At 39.0% G+C, this 15,276-nt stretch overlaps 12 non-coding genes across 12 annotated transcripts; 8 read left to right on the top strand and 4 right to left on the bottom strand.

Annotated features, from left to right (window-relative positions):
* Positions 1-4,283: 4,283 nt before the first annotated feature.
* Trnay-gua lies at positions 4,284-4,384 on the bottom strand. Its single transcript has 2 exons — positions 4,352-4,384; positions 4,284-4,319 (listed from the first exon to the last, which is right to left on the bottom strand). It is a non-coding gene; the product is annotated as a tRNA-Tyr (tRNA).
* Positions 4,385-6,590: 2,206 nt separating this feature from the next.
* On the bottom strand, positions 6,591-6,663 carry Trnak-uuu. Its single transcript has one exon. It is a non-coding gene; the product is annotated as a tRNA-Lys (tRNA).
* Positions 6,664-7,027: 364 nt separating this feature from the next.
* Positions 7,028-7,132, bottom strand: Trnay-gua. The gene is made up of 2 exons: positions 7,096-7,132; positions 7,028-7,063 (listed from the first exon to the last, which is right to left on the bottom strand). It is a non-coding gene; the product is annotated as a tRNA-Tyr (tRNA).
* A 968-nt stretch (positions 7,133-8,100) lies between these two features.
* Positions 8,101-8,205, bottom strand: Trnay-gua. Its single transcript has 2 exons — positions 8,169-8,205; positions 8,101-8,136 (listed from the first exon to the last, which is right to left on the bottom strand). It is a non-coding gene; the product is annotated as a tRNA-Tyr (tRNA).
* Positions 8,206-8,611: 406 nt separating this feature from the next.
* On the top strand, positions 8,612-8,703 carry Trnay-gua. Its single transcript has 2 exons — positions 8,612-8,646; positions 8,668-8,703. It is a non-coding gene; the product is annotated as a tRNA-Tyr (tRNA).
* Positions 8,704-9,613: 910 nt separating this feature from the next.
* On the top strand, positions 9,614-9,721 carry Trnay-gua. Its single transcript has 2 exons — positions 9,614-9,650; positions 9,686-9,721. It is a non-coding gene; the product is annotated as a tRNA-Tyr (tRNA).
* A 744-nt stretch (positions 9,722-10,465) lies between these two features.
* Positions 10,466-10,538, top strand: Trnak-uuu. The gene has a single exon. It is a non-coding gene; the product is annotated as a tRNA-Lys (tRNA).
* A 1,274-nt stretch (positions 10,539-11,812) lies between these two features.
* Trnak-uuu lies at positions 11,813-11,885 on the top strand. Its single transcript has one exon. It is a non-coding gene; the product is annotated as a tRNA-Lys (tRNA).
* A 184-nt stretch (positions 11,886-12,069) lies between these two features.
* On the top strand, positions 12,070-12,176 carry Trnay-gua. The gene is made up of 2 exons: positions 12,070-12,106; positions 12,141-12,176. It is a non-coding gene; the product is annotated as a tRNA-Tyr (tRNA).
* A 1,252-nt stretch (positions 12,177-13,428) lies between these two features.
* On the top strand, positions 13,429-13,538 carry Trnay-gua. The gene is made up of 2 exons: positions 13,429-13,465; positions 13,503-13,538. It is a non-coding gene; the product is annotated as a tRNA-Tyr (tRNA).
* Positions 13,539-13,911: 373 nt separating this feature from the next.
* Positions 13,912-13,984, top strand: Trnak-uuu. Its single transcript has one exon. It is a non-coding gene; the product is annotated as a tRNA-Lys (tRNA).
* Positions 13,985-14,135: 151 nt separating this feature from the next.
* Positions 14,136-14,208, top strand: Trnak-uuu. Its single transcript has one exon. It is a non-coding gene; the product is annotated as a tRNA-Lys (tRNA).
* Positions 14,209-15,276: the final 1,068 nt, after the last annotated feature.

The following is a 15,276-nucleotide window of genomic DNA, read 5'->3' as shown; positions in this document are numbered from 1 at the left end:
ATCTCCACCCCTTCAGAAGTTGGGGAATCTAGAAATTAATTATTTTTTTAGTTAAAAATAATAATCGCCCTCGAAAATGGACCTATTTTCTAATTAGTACGTCAACAAGGCCAAAGGCTGCGATTTCAATACGAAAATGTTATTGAACAGTAGAAGTTTCTCTCAAAACGTATTCTTAGACCTCACCCACCACTGTCCTCCCCAAAATGATAATTGGGGGGGGGGGATTTTATAAGCAAAACATACACACAACAAAACGTAATAAGGAAATAAGTCCAAAAGTCCATTCTAAAAGACGTTGGCGAAAGAAGAGCTATCTAACCTTTCCGAAATTTTATCAACACAAAGTGAACCTGAAATACATAAATTGAGTGGAAATTGCCCCACTTCTTATGCTTTTTGATTGAGTAAGATTGAAATCATGTGTAGTTGACGGCTCATTCCTTATGATGCCAAGAAGGAAACCTAGATTATAACCCCTTTAATATGATCATGATTAATATAATCATAATACATTACCCTTTCAGGACGACATGCTGAGAGTATTCAGATAATGTATTTCTGTACCGATGCAGAAAACTTAAAGGCAGTTTAATATAGCCGGGGTGTCCTTACTCCTACACATGTTACTCCGTCGTAGATATGGGTTAGTTAATTAGATTTACCGCGAATTTCTTGTTCACGAACACAATTACGTATAACAGAGCGCGTTTTAATTCAGCGGGCTGCACTTGTCATGATGTAACGAAAAACCTTCCATTCCTCCACATTAAAAGCCTAAAAATAATACCTTATCTTATTGTCTCAATTGAATTAGGTTTTGAAACGGAAAATGGCAGAATCTGTCAAGTAGTGGAATGGTTAAGGTGGTTCCATCATGGGCGTCGCCAGGATTTTTTCTAGAGGGGGGCAAAGCTCTCAAATCTTTGTACTTTCTCTATATACTCAATTTAGTATTCGAGGGTGGGCGGAGGAAATTTGCACACCCCACCCCATTGACACCCTTGCGGACGCCCATGTTGTGAAATGTGCATTAAAATAACAGCAATATGACTTCACACCTCGTATTCTTCCTTCTTTTTTTATTTAAGTTTTTTTCTCCTTTATTTTTTTCTTTTTGGGGGTGCTTTTCGGGGGGGAGGGGGCAAGCGCCCCCTTGCCCCCCCCCCCCCCCCGCGACGTCCATGTTGGTTCACTACAGCTGTCCGTGTTTGGGTTCGAATTCTATAATAAATATCCTTTTGTTCCTCTAGGCCTATAGGTTTCGACGCACGCCATAAAAGATTGAATTTAATGTCATAGGCCTACAACCAGTAGGTCTATACCTCAGTGTGATCAGTAAGCTCTGTTGCTGGGTTGTCAGGGACTAGCATCTTCGTAAAGGTTCAAGGGAACTGGCCCACTCGGAAGCCCCTGGTCCGCGGCTTAGGGGCCGCCCCGTTTCCTCCCTTTTGTAGCGCTGGACCTGTACCTTTGGGTTGCATGGATTGACAGGGACAAGGAGGTGTGATGGGCTACTCTTCGAATCCAAGTCATTTGGATATCGTTTGAAAAATTTTCTATTTTGTAGCTCATAAACGCCCAGTTCTTCCATAGGCCTACCTTTACGTTTTTATAGAGAAATAATTTTCTTTATCAGTATTCGATTTTGAGTCAATCTTTTGGAGAATAACCTTTATTAAAAATGAATACATTTTACCAATTGGGATTATATAAATATGACGTGCGCGTCTTTTTGTAATTTTGTAAGTTGACAATTTTGCCAATATACATCGCATCTTTCGATTACTCAGTTGGAGGATATCAGTTGAATAGCATCCGAGGTGGGATGCGGTAAAGGGGAAAATAACAACACCTCCCCCCCCCCAACTCCGAATAAGAGTGCCCTTTTTTTAACGTCATGCGAACTTAACTGGCGTCGAACAATCGTGATTCGTCATCGTGCGACTAACCGAATCGAAAGTGTTTGGTCTACGTGATGTCGTTGCAATGTAAATCTCTTAAAACCAAGTAAAATAAAAACATGTTTAGCGTCCCCGCCCGCTTCCTTTTTGGAGGCTGCCTCCTTTTTTTATACGAAAAAAAATGATAAATTTTAAACATTGACATCATTTTGACCTCTTTGTCTGTTGCATCTAGCCCATATAAAGCTGGTATGTCATTTCCTGAGTCCAAGTGGAGGCCATTAAAAAAAAGCTTGCGGCCATCTTGAAAAATAGCTCGGTCGGGCGGCCATTTTGGAGGGGAGGAAAAAAAGGGCCTCCTTCCTTTTTTGTTTTTCAAAAAGGCAGGACGCTAAGGCCCCCCCCAAAAAAGTCTCCGGTTTCTGGTATGGAGCTTGCCCCAAAAGTGGTGCGGCGACGCGGCTTTTTTTTTTTTTTTACCTGTTTTTTTTTTTTTTTTTTTGCTTCAAATGTCGGCTGATGACTGCAAATGGTGCCCGACTAAACTTAGTGCAAATATATGGGAGTCCAGAGAGGCCACATAAATCTTATTCTCGATCATAACCCCATCTAAAAACACTTTTTCATTTTGCCGACGCGCATGGCTACTGCGACGCGCGCGCATACCAGAAACCGGAGACTTTTTTTTTTTGGCCTAAACATGGGGTTTTTTTTATTTGGCCTAAAGTTGGCTTTTTTTCTTTACCATGTGCCCTTTTTTACGTCTAATACCGCCCCTCTCCCCCACCTCCAATCAAAATGACCTCAGTGCTACGCGGCTGAGAAATACAAAGTACCGTCTAAGTATACTGTCTTCATTATTAGGGCAAAACCTAATTTGATACTGTCTTCTTGAGGAGAATTTGTGCACAGTCATATGTTCGAATCCAGCCCAAATGATTAGTGGTGCTTTCTTTTTTAAATAATGGCAGCAGACTATATATTTATGTGCAACTTCACAGCATGAGCGGTAGAAATTGTGGTTTCTGCTCCAGGTTCGCTGGATTTCAGGAGTACAAGATTTGTGAAAAAAAAATACTTTTGTTTTACCGAGCCAGACATTTTAAAATCACCCCCCTTTTGTTGACATGTTGTCTACGACTGAGGCAAAACAACCCATATGCATGATGCCACAACCTATATCTTTGTTGACCTTGCTCTCCAAAAGAAATCGATAACTAAAAATCCTTTTTTTTTAATCCCTGCTTTACACAGTAAAATTTCAAAAATGAGAAAAATTAGGGCCTCTTCCCAAATTGATGATGTTTACACTAACATATCAATCTAGATCGTCTCGATAAAAAACACATGTAGGCCTGAGAATTATAGTCTCATTTTACCCTCAAGACAAATATATGACTGTTTAGACATGTATGTAATATTCATGTATTTTGAATGAAAACTTCGAAATAAAAACACGTCGTGTGGGCTGGATTACAATAAGAAAACTTGAATAATTATTGCACAAATTACGGGTTTGGTTTCGCAAGAAAATAAAAACAAGTAAAATATACCATCACTGGAATTGATTTTACGCGGTTTCGTGTGGCATTCAGGGACACCGTAAAAACAAAAATAGCACGAAAAGAAGATCATTATAGATTCAAGATGCGGTGTGGGTGGAGTCTAGCAAGTCACCGCTGGCGTTCAACTTGGCATCGCATAGCCACTAGTGTACGTCATGTACGGACGGAGCCGCATTACACTCACTGCATGCAGGCACACTGTGCCCTACATGTACATGTACATGTACATGTACATGTACATGTACATTGTGATGCTCGCTGTGCTGTGACGCAGATAAAGCTATTGCCTGAACGAATCGACCCATTGAATAGTGTAGGCCATTCAGCGTGAGTGCAATATAAAAGCCGTTGCCCTACACGTGTACTGTGAGCTGTACACAACCAATGGCCGCATTACACGGTTAGTTATACATGTACAATGCTATCTAGAGCTGGGTCGTAGCTGCATGGGCGGGTGTACTAAGAGAACTGCCAGCCAGCTACGGATTAACGTTAAAGATGATACCACGTGCCCTTAAAATAATGGATTTTTGCCCCCTAACGAATTTTCAATTTGTATGTTTTGTTTTAATGAATAAAATTCTTTATTCTGAGTTTGAGCGTCTGCAACCCTCTTAGTTTTGCGCACAAATAAACCCGCCATAATTCGATTTTTGTGAGGAAGGTGGATTTTTCTCGTTTCAGAGTGTTATTCAAAAGTGAATGAATACATTTTTCTAGGAAAATAACAATTGGAAGAAATATGTTTTGCGAGACGGTGAAACTCGAAAATAGCACTGGAAACAAATCTCTAATAAAAATGCAAAAAATCAAGTCCTTCTAGCAGGATTCGAACCAGCGACCTATGGATAAATGCCCTGAGCTTTTCATGTGCTTGCGTGCTTACAGTCCACCGCTCTACCAACTGAGCTATCGATACTCGTCGAACGTCACTGACTATTAACATTTAAGTCAGAACAGTTTAAAATCTGCGACTTTTGTATTGGATGTTTACAGGTGATCCAAGATCAAGGCCTGGGTTGCTGGGGTGTTAACGTCCAATATTTTCAAAGGGGTGGGTGTGACCGTGTGGGCAAGGGCGGATCCAGGGGGGGGGGGCCAAAGGGGGCCATGCCCCCCCCCCAAACGAAACCAATTTTTTTTTTATGTGACGTCGCAATAAAGGCAGGCAATGAGTACACCACCATCTTTTCCTCAAAAAACATTGGTTAAAGTGGTCAGAAATTGCCTCAGATCGCACCACAGAGCATCTAGAATCCCAAAAATTTTCAAGAAAAAGTGTATTTTTCCAACGCTGCTCGGCCGACCAGCGTTGGAGAAAACTGGGGTTTTTTTCTTCAAAAACTGCTCCTAATTTTCATATTTAGTTATTCCGTATTTTCTTTGCAATTGACTTGTGAAGGGGTACAAGCCTGCTAGACTGATTATTTGACCTTACAATTCCCTAAAGTCGTTACATTTCTCCGTTTCATCTTAAGTAGGGTCAGGGAACCAGACTACAAGAACATGATTTGTTGTCTTGGTTTTTCCAGCATATACAAGCCCAAAACGTGAAACAAGTCAGTATAACAATATTTGCTATAGGCTAACATACTAATCCTCCAAATCGATTTATTTCTGAAGAGTGCAGCAAAAGTAAATGTTGTACATTCCCTTTAAGGAAATTGAGATTTGTTTACTTTATGTAAATAATTAACATTCATTTGATCAGTCGGAGGAGGGAATTGTTACCTGTCCAGTCCCCCACTGCCCCCCCCCCCTTGGATCCGCCCTTGTGTTGCCCTCCCTGTTCTTTTACCCTGAAAAAAAATATTCTGTTGTAAAATTGCTATTTTGCTAGCAATATAAAAGTTATTCGCTTTTGAATGACACATTCAACGAAATCAATCCACCCATCTTTAGTTATGGAATATTGTACCAATTTCGAATTATTAAGTTGCAGCCTGGCATTCATATTCTGGAATATCTTTTGTGCGTTATGGCGCCCAAAAATAAAAGCATATTTTCAGAGGGTTGAAAATGTTACTTGGTTGGTTCTTCTCCTAAGGCTTTCCACAAGGGAGTATAACTAGGAGGCCAGCAACACCGGGGCAAACCCTCTTCTCTTAGCGATAAGTGTTATGCGTTAGGATTACAACACACGGGACCTCCTGCTTTACGTCCCATCCGAAGGACGAAGCAATAATGGTTAAGTGCCTTGCTTAAGGGCACAAGTGTCCGGGCCCGGGCTCGAACCCACGCCACTGTTACCTCTGAAACACCACAGCATGAGTCCGGTGCTCTTAACAGCTAGGTCATGACACTCCATTGTCAAAAAATCCAAAATAGTGAAGAGTATTTTCTCCTCGAGTTTGAATAACACACAGGAGAACTATAATTGGAATACGATGAAGAGCATAACACTTTATTCACAAGGAAGTCATTTTTGATCGTGTTCCCTGAATGTATTTTATAAATTGTACACTGTGGAATGCGATGGTGCCAGACTATTCATGATTTCCAAGCCTCACTTGCAATTTCTTTTAAAAGGTGGCTTAAAACATTTGGGTGTTTAATCACACATTTTAAATTATTCATCAGAGCAGACTGGTATTAATTTGTAATTAACTTTATTTTATTGCTTTCATTTCTATTCGCAAATTCCAAAAATGAAGATTTTACCTCGCTTTCAATTTAATATGGCCGACTCTTGAATAAATCCTGTTGTCCTCCCCAAGGTTATTTAAAGTACTTAAGGTTATTGTTAATTCTATGATTAACATGTAATTAACATTAAGATTAATTGCAACTTATGTTCCGATTTTTAAAGGACAAAAAGTTCAGTTTGCGAGGCTCTGAATAGGCATGTAAGTTATCTGTCATAAAGCTAATTTTTGGGGGTTTTTCTGAGATACGTGCTTTTGTTCTATGTTATATAGTTATGCATGAAAGAAATCCTTGTGCGTGTATTGTTTCTGAATAAAAGAATATAAAAAAAAATCAGGGTGGGTGAGTGAAGGTTTTATACCTCAAATCTGTATCTATTTTCTGCAGTTTTTGGTCTTAATTAATGAGCTTTAGTTTAATTCATTTTTTCCAAAACAACATAAGTATTTGAAGACTTGTAAAACAACATACGCCACGCCCGATATGGGACTCGAACCCATGACCCTCAGATTAAAAGTCTGATGCTCTACCGACTGAGCTAACCGGGCTGATGATAAACTTTAAATTGAACTAACGAAAATGCTTCTAACTAACTTATGATAATTGTCTTTTGTTTGTCATCAATCAGGGTGTGCAAATGACAAGATGGAGAGGCCATGAAAGTCCTCAATTTCCTCAAAGATGATGTATAATTGTCATTCATTGAACTGGCTGCTCATTTTCTCTCTTCAAGTTTAATAATGTTAAATTTTCCAATTAAAAAAACTTTTACTACCGAATAGCAACCAGTTGCTTCTCTTACCTTGTATACTATATTATACGTGTCTACAGTCTATAGCGTTAGAACACATTAAAAGTATACATAGTACTAGTAGTTTCAAAATTAGTTTTAAAAAAATGCTAAAAGAAAAATCCTTCGAGCCGGATTCGAACCAGCGACCTATGGATGAATGTACCGTACTTTTTACGTGTTCACGTGCCTACAGTCCACCGCTCTACCAACTGAGCTATCGAAGGATACTCACATACTTCGCGGAATTTTAATATTTTAGCTAGAAAGGTTATGTAAACCGTATATTTTAGCAAATTAAGGACAGATGAAGCTACCAACACTATATATACGATGCACTTTTCCTCTTCCTAAAGTTGCCCAAAAGATGGTTTCGGCCAAGTTGTTTAATGAAATAAATTGTATTAAATAAATATTCCACATTTTTCTAAGGAAGAAAAATGCATAATAGTCATTACAAATTTATTGAGTCGACACAAAAATGGCCACACCAAACGTAGCCAATAAAGAAATGCTTGATCACAAGCAAAATGGGAAAGCTTTTATTAACTTTGTAATATCCAATCCAAAAACACTTATGAAGGTAAACTTTTCTGGAAAGGAACAGCAACACTACATACAATTCTCTAAATGACATCTATCGCCGTTACCCTGTGGCGGAAGTCTAGGGAAATATTGATGACCATATTTGAGGTGCGTGTTTTTGTTCTTCATGGATAGAGTGAGCACACCTCTTTTGTCATTGTATTGAAAAAAATATAGGTTTTTTTTACTGCCCTTCAAGGGTCGGTCTAGCTATTTTTTATTCATAAGTTGGATTGTGTATATAATTATTATAGTGTCATGACCAAAAAAAAACCAAATACGTCGGTGAAGGCAAAACCCTATATTGAGCTATATTTTAATGATTTTCATTTTAAAAAATTTGAAGAAGGATAAAACACAACAAATACAGAATTAACTTGGACTTGAACCCATGACCCTCAGATTAAAAGTCTGATGTTCTACCGACTGAGCTAACCGGAGTGTGAGTTATAGAGTTTTAAATTAATTAAAGTACATGTAATTAGTGTTGGTTTGTTATTCATAGGACATTATACACAAGCTAAGAAAGTCCTTATTTTCCTTTCCAATGATGATGCGTAATTTTTATTCATTGAACAAGTAAAATTAATACAATTTTTAAAAAAGACTTTCCTTCGAGCCGGATTCGAACCAGCGACCTATGGATTCATGCTCTACCTTATACGGTAACCTACGTTACTACAGTCCACCGCTCTACCAACTGAGCTATCGAAGGATTCGTGTTTTCAGTTTTCTTTTTTGACCTCATAAATTGGACGATGAAATCTTGGTAAAAAATAACACCAAGCTAGACCAATCCGGACACCTCATCGGAGGCCCCCCTCGATGGCGAAATCGCGTGCTAGCTATTGTTCAGATAACCAGTCACCTGGTGCTTTGCACACAATGGTTTCTCCATTGAAGGGGGCCTCGTGAGAGCACAGTGGTCACGTGCCCGCTTTCGTCTATACACAGTGAGTTTTATACAACTTCCAAAGGTTCTACTGACAAGTGACTATCCGGAGGAAAATTGCACTGCATGTAAAACGTCAATACAACAGTTTGGAAATTTCCTTTCAATTCAGGATTTCAAATCCGTTTTGGGTAAAATGTGAAAACTGGAATACATAAAGCGGTTCCTTCGATAGCTCAGTTGGTATAGAGCGGTGGACTGTAGGTGCAAAAGCGCATGGAAGTTATCCATAGGTCACTGGTTCGAATCCGGCTAGAAAGAAAGGCTTTTTTTCTCATATGGGGAGAGAAGAACTTTTAAATTCATGAAATAAATCTCCGGTTGTTTGAAGTTCGACAAGTTTGAACGTTAATAAAGTAATTGTAATTTTTTGCTGGTCCGGGCGGGCCATCCTATTGTACTCTGACTGGCTGGCTGACTGCCCCAATCACTCACTCACTCCCCCACTCCCCGACTATAACTCCCTGACTGACTGTCAGTTGTGAACCGGCGGTGCTATTGTATAGGACAACCAAGGGCGGATCCAGAACAAACTTTGGGGGGGGGGGCCAAAAAAATGTTGGTCCCCAAAAAGTGGGTCCAAAAAAATTAAGGCATGGGGTTCGGGGCCCGCTTAAGGGCACCGACCTTTCTTTCTTTTTTTTGATTCTAGATGCTCTGTGGTGCGATCTGAGGCAATTTCTGACCACTTTAACCATTTTTTTAAGGAAAAGATGGTGGTGTACGCAGTGCCTGCCTTTATTGCGACGTCACTTAAAAACAAAATGGGTTCGTTTTGAAAGGGGGGCATGGCCCCCGTGCCCCCCTCCCTGGATCCGCCCTTGACTGGATAACCCCGTAACGCCATGAATGAACTAAATCCGGCCCCCCTTGTGTAGATCTAGACTGCTGCATGGAGAGACTTCCAGTGAATCGTCATTCTGAATCAATTGAATAGAATTCTGTGCGCTCTGGGACCAGCTTTACTGGGCTTGCCTTGTCTTGTTTAAGTCTTCAATTGCCTCTTTTAACCATGATCGTTTAATTTTAAATTTAGGAAGAAAAGTGCCCGTTAAGTTGAAAAAAAACTCGGTAAAAAAATGGTAGTGTCATAAGCTATACATTTAAAACTCAAAGTTTCCAAGCCGTTTATTTAGACAAACATATACAATCGAAAGCGGTACATAAGCATCCTTCGATAGCTCAGTTGGTAGAGCGGTGGACTGTAGGCACGTGAACACGTGACAGGAATTCAGGGGCATTCATCCATAGGTCGCTGGTTCGAATCCGGCTCGAAGGAAAGCGGGTTTTTTTTCACTAAGTTCCTTTTGTGTGTTGAACTTGAAGAGGTGAGAGACGAGAACTGCGTTTTAAGTTGAGGATCTGAAGGTTGTTTTTTTCGAAATCATTAGAACTTTCTGAAACGAAACATGTATGACTGGGAAAAAAACGACTATAGCGCGTCAACGGCTCGTTTTATTAGAACGAAAATATTCCCGATATTATTCATAAGTGGGATTTTTTTGCGTCGGGGTGATGTATATCGAATTATAAAAAAAATCCCATCTTATGAATAGATAATGCGGAACCCACTGCTATGTTCATTAGATTCGAACCAGCCAACCGATCCCGTTAGCTCAATGGTCGAGTGGTAAGACATCTGCACTAGAAAGCAGGAGGTCGTGGGTTCGAGTGATTTTTTTCCCAACTTTCACTCGAGAGGTAACACACTGACTATACAGTGTTTATACGTCGGTGAACGGCAAAACCTAAATTTGATATTCCCGATATTCGTTCACATCAGAAACAGTAAATTTTCAAGGTATAGTTGTGTGAACGTTTCGGCCTATAATACTTTTTAACGATCTTTCCAATTGTTTCAGTTCTTGGTAAACGCGTTTTAGAGCCCAAAAGGGGGCATTTTGCGATGAAAATAGCCCATTAAATTTTGAGGGAGTTATGGACGTTATTTAATTTTCAATTCGTATATTCTGAACATATTCTGATACTAAGTTATCAGATAACCTTTCTATAGGAGTACAGGGCCCGGTTAGCTCAGTCGGTAGAGCATCAGACTTTTAATCTGAGGGTCATGGGTTCGAGTCCCATACCGGGCGAAAAATCTTTTGTTTTACCTCTTCTTTTTCAGATTATATAGATGAAAGAATGAAACATCTGAACTCACTGAGAACATTTTTTCTGTATCCAAAAAAAACCCCTTATTTTTCAGAGACGGTTGTGAGGGGTTGTGATTTATTCCAAATATCCTTAAAACTTGAAAATTGGATGCAAGCTTTATTTGCTTTCGATGTGCGAAGCATTGGACGTCTGAGTAGTGTTACATGCTATTTCCTCTGGTGGCGTAGGAAGAGGTTATCCACTTTTGTAGGAAAGATACGTGACCTTATGTTAAAAATCAGTACAAACATGGCTTTTACAAAGAAAATTTTAATGTTAAAAATTGGACAATGTTAACGCGCATCCTTCGATAGCTCGGTTGGTAGAGTGGTGGACTGCTCGTGAGCACGTGAAATGCCAGAAATTTATCCATAAGTCGCTGGTTCGAATCCGACTCGAAGGAATTTGTTTCGGATGAATGCGTTTAAATTATTTGTACGCTGCATAAAAGACAAGAACTGCGTATAGTTATATGGTTGGGTCATAATTTGGCAAAATTTAACAACATTGTGGATGATGTTTAAAAGATTGTTGAAACAAGCTGTTCAATAAAATTCAATAAAATCCCACATACGTAGTACCGTTACAATTCCATTCCAGCTGAAGTTTTAAAAATGAATGACGCGTAATATATGTAAATCCTTCGATAGCTATAACCAGTAGAGCGGTGGACTGTATACGTGAACAAGCCTGTCACGCCCATTCATCCATTGGTCGCTGGCTCGAATTCGGCTCAAAGGAAAATGTTATATATATATTTGTTAACTGCTTCATTTGTGTATTGTAAAAGCTGATAGACGAGAACTACGTTGAGTGCTGTTGATAAGGCCCCGTTTTTAATGAGTATCTATTTTTTTTTCGAAATCAGTGTAACTATTTGAAAAGAAACATGGATGTCTGGAAAAACGACTAGCGCCTCACCGGCTCCATTAATTAGGACCAAATTTCTTTACCTTGCTATTCATTCGCGTATATTCATAATAGTTGAACGAACGTTTATATTCCACTTTTTAACGATCTTTCCAATTTGTACAATTTCGTGGTAAACGCATTTCAGAGCTCAAAGGGAGACATTTTGGACGAAAGTGCATGCCACTTTGATTTTTGAGGGGCCGGGGATACAGACGTTTCTTTTCTTGTTCATCATTTCCCTCATATATCCTGAACATATTGTGGTTGACTTCTTTTCAGAGGCACTGTCAAGTTTCGTAGAGCCCGGTTAGCTCAGTCGGTAGAGCATCAGACTTTTAATCTGAGGGTCATGGGTTCGAGTCCCATATTGGGCGAAAACATTTTATCTATTGTTCAGAATATTCAAGATATAACTTCTATGTTTCATTTTTGTACACCCTGCAGTAAACTGGCCCCTTACATTAGTACTACCCTGAAACATTGTTTTCGCTCCGCAAATAATTCAAATGTACAATGTATTCCCTTTAAGGTTTTAAAATTGAATTAGATTTTGTGCATCCTTCGATAGCTCAGTTGGTAGAGCGGTGGACTGTAGGAACGTAGGTTACACCGTATAAGGTACCGCAAGAATCCATAGGTCGCTGGTTCGAATCCAGCTCGAAGGAAAGCTTTTTTTTAATTTATTTATTTATTTTTTTTTTTTTTTAACCTGAGAACTTTTCCCTGGTTTAAGGTGTTATATTCGGCGGGATGCATTATCAGTTAAAGGGAAGATACAACATTTGCAAACATCAAAAAAACGAAATGATCAAATTATCACGTAATACCTTACTGAATTGTTAGGGATTGACAGTCTAAAGCATCCTGTAAAATCATGGCTCCTGGTTTGCTGACATTTTCAAGAAAAAACTGTATTTTTCCAACGCTGGCTTTGTTCAAAATTGCTGCTATTTTTTTCATATTTAGTTAGTCCGCATTTTCTTTGCAATAGATTACACACCTGTGAAGGGGTACAAGCCTGCTAGAGTGATTCTTTGACCATACAATTCCCCAAAGTCTTTACGTTTCTCCGTTTCATCTTAAGTGGGGTCGGGGAACCAGCCTACAAGAATATGATTGGTTTTCTTGGGTTTTTTTCCCAGCATAAACAAGCCCAAAATGTAAAACAAGTCAGTTTAACAATATTTGCTATAACATGCTAATTCTCCAAATCCATTTATTTCTGAAAATAGCAGCAAAAGCAATTGTTGTACATTCCCTTTAACATGTTAAGCCTTCTATAAAATGAACTTTTTGCTTATTATTGTGCACAGTATGGAAATAGCAAATCGGAGGTATAGAAATTGGGAAATTATAACTACATATCACGTTACGTGTCCCCCCCCCCCCCCCCCCGATTTTATGAACGGCATAATTGAGTATAGCTCAGTTGGTATAGAGCGGTGATTATAGGCACTTAAATAAGCTCATGACAGGCCCGGAATTTATGATAGATCGCTGGTTCGAATCCGGCTCGGAGGAAAGTGTTTTTTTATCAACATTGACTGTTTCCTTTCGCGTTCTTTAAACTTTACTTTTTGAGGCATAAGAAAGAGCTACAATACATCAACAAAAGTTTATCTATTGTCATTAGCCATTGTTAAAATTGTTTTTAAAAGTGTATGATCGTCTCTTTTAAAGCTTGTCTTTTGAAGCCACATTATTTTTCGTTTAATTGCAGTACTGGTGTAGAACAAAACTGTAATAGTGTCAATTTTGGAATAATGAATGACAATGTAAATAGATACCATGGGTTCTACGGAAACGAAACTGTGATAGGTACATCTTGGAAATGTATCATCTTAATCTTCATTCAAAATTCACGGTTTCAAACCCGTTTTTGTTAAAACTCTTTAACTGAATCACTTATTCGTGGGTCCTTCGATAGCTCAGTTGGTAGAGCGGTGGACTGTAGGCACGTGAACACGTGACAGGAATACTGTTGGGCATTTATCCATAGGTCGCTGGTTCGAATCCGGCTCGAAGGAAACCCTTTTTTTTAAGATGAAGTTTGACTGGTTTCTTTTCTGGAAGGTCTGTGAATAGTGTTGTTCGGCTCCCATTTTGGCGGAGTTGCTGAAAAATAATCGTAAATCATACATTCTGCATATATTTACTTTTTCTTGTTGATTCAAAATTATTTTTTATTTAAAAGTTAGCCCTCCCTCTAAAAAATACAAAAAGAATTGTGGGCGTGAGGAATAGAGTGAAATCCCTAAAAGAATATTAAAAATAGGAGATTTTAAGGAAAAAAGTACCTCCTTGGCTTGAAAGTAAGAAAAATCCATATTTTCGTGTTCGTTGTCTTAAATCTAATCCTAAATGGAACGATTTTTCCAGAGGCGTCTTTAGGCTGTAAGAGCCCGGTTAGCTCAGTCGGTAGAGCATCAGACTTTTAATCTGAGGGTCATGGGTTCGAGTCCCATACCGGGCGAAACATCATCATTTTACCTCTCTTTTTTGCAGATTATTAAGACGAAAGAACGACACATCTGAACTCACTGAGAAAACGTTTCTGTATACAATAAAAAAAAACTTGGGGGCTACCCTAGTTCTCAAGTATGAGTTAAGCCTTACAAGTAAGGTCCTGGTTAGCTCAGGCGGTAGAGCATCAGACCTTTAATCTGAGGGTCACGGGTTCGAGTCCCATATCGGGCGAAAAAAACGGCACCGTTTTTGTCCTCTTTTCAGATAGTTGTGATAAAAGAATTAAAAGCTGATTTCACCCGGGGAATTGCTTTTGCCTTTTTTTTTTTTTTAAGATTTACGGTGATAAACGAATTTACATCTAAAAGCACTGAGGGACTCTATAAAAGCGTTTGACACTCTATCTACTTTAGTAAATTAACTGTTTTGTTGTTTTTATCCCTCTGGATGTTGGTGGTGTTGCAGAATAAAAATGTCACCTTCATTTTTCAATCTTGGAAACAAGCAAGCTCAGGGTACGGTGGGTAACATTGGACATTGAGTAAAGTGCTTCAATTTCTGCATGTATATGAAACACGGGCTACTATTAAAAAATACGTTTAAAATTCACCGTTTAACACCTTTCTTGGTCAAGTTTTAACAATGAATCTCGAGACTGCGCATCCTTCGGTAGCTCAGTTGGTAGAGCGGTGGAGATATGTAGATTACTGTATGGCAAAAATCCGTAGGTCGCTGGTTCGAATCTGGCTCGAAGGAAAAGTGGAAATGTTTTTCTTTTTCTCCCCGTAGACGCCTGCCCTTATGGTTAAGTTACGCTTCCGCGATTATTTGGCGGAGTAAAAACATTGGACTTTGAGGCATTATTTGCTGCCTTTCATAGATCCGATATCATAAAATGTGATGTACACCATTACTCAATTATAGACCTTCGAATTATTCAACGTTAGCTTCTGGTAGTTCACTAGGGAGAATGTGTGCGTTGGACATTATAAATAAAATATCTAGTTGTTTTTGGTTAGAAAAGTTGAAATATTGAGTATGGTTTCCAACTCTTTGATCGGCTCTTTAAAACTTGCGGCATAACCACTTCTGAATTTTAATTGTGGCTAGAAAGGTTCACCTTATTTGAAGTTTTTGGATACAAAAATTATCGGCAGCATTCTCTAAATTATTGATTCTTTTCAAATACGGTTTCAAACCAACTGTTCTGGCTTAGATTTTAAAATCGGAATAATTGAACAGGCATCCTTCGATAGCTCAGTTGGCAGAGCGGAGGACTGTAGGCACTTAATCCCATGG

The sequence above is a fragment of the Patiria miniata genome, unplaced genomic scaffold (assembly GCF_015706575.1).
Source record: "Patiria miniata isolate m_02_andy unplaced genomic scaffold, ASM1570657v1 HiC_scaffold_5, whole genome shotgun sequence".
NCBI classification, from domain to species: Eukaryota; Metazoa; Echinodermata; class Asteroidea; order Valvatida; family Asterinidae; genus Patiria; species Patiria miniata.
Note: the sequence above shows the minus strand (reverse complement) of the source record. Positions and strands in the feature narration are given on the sequence as shown.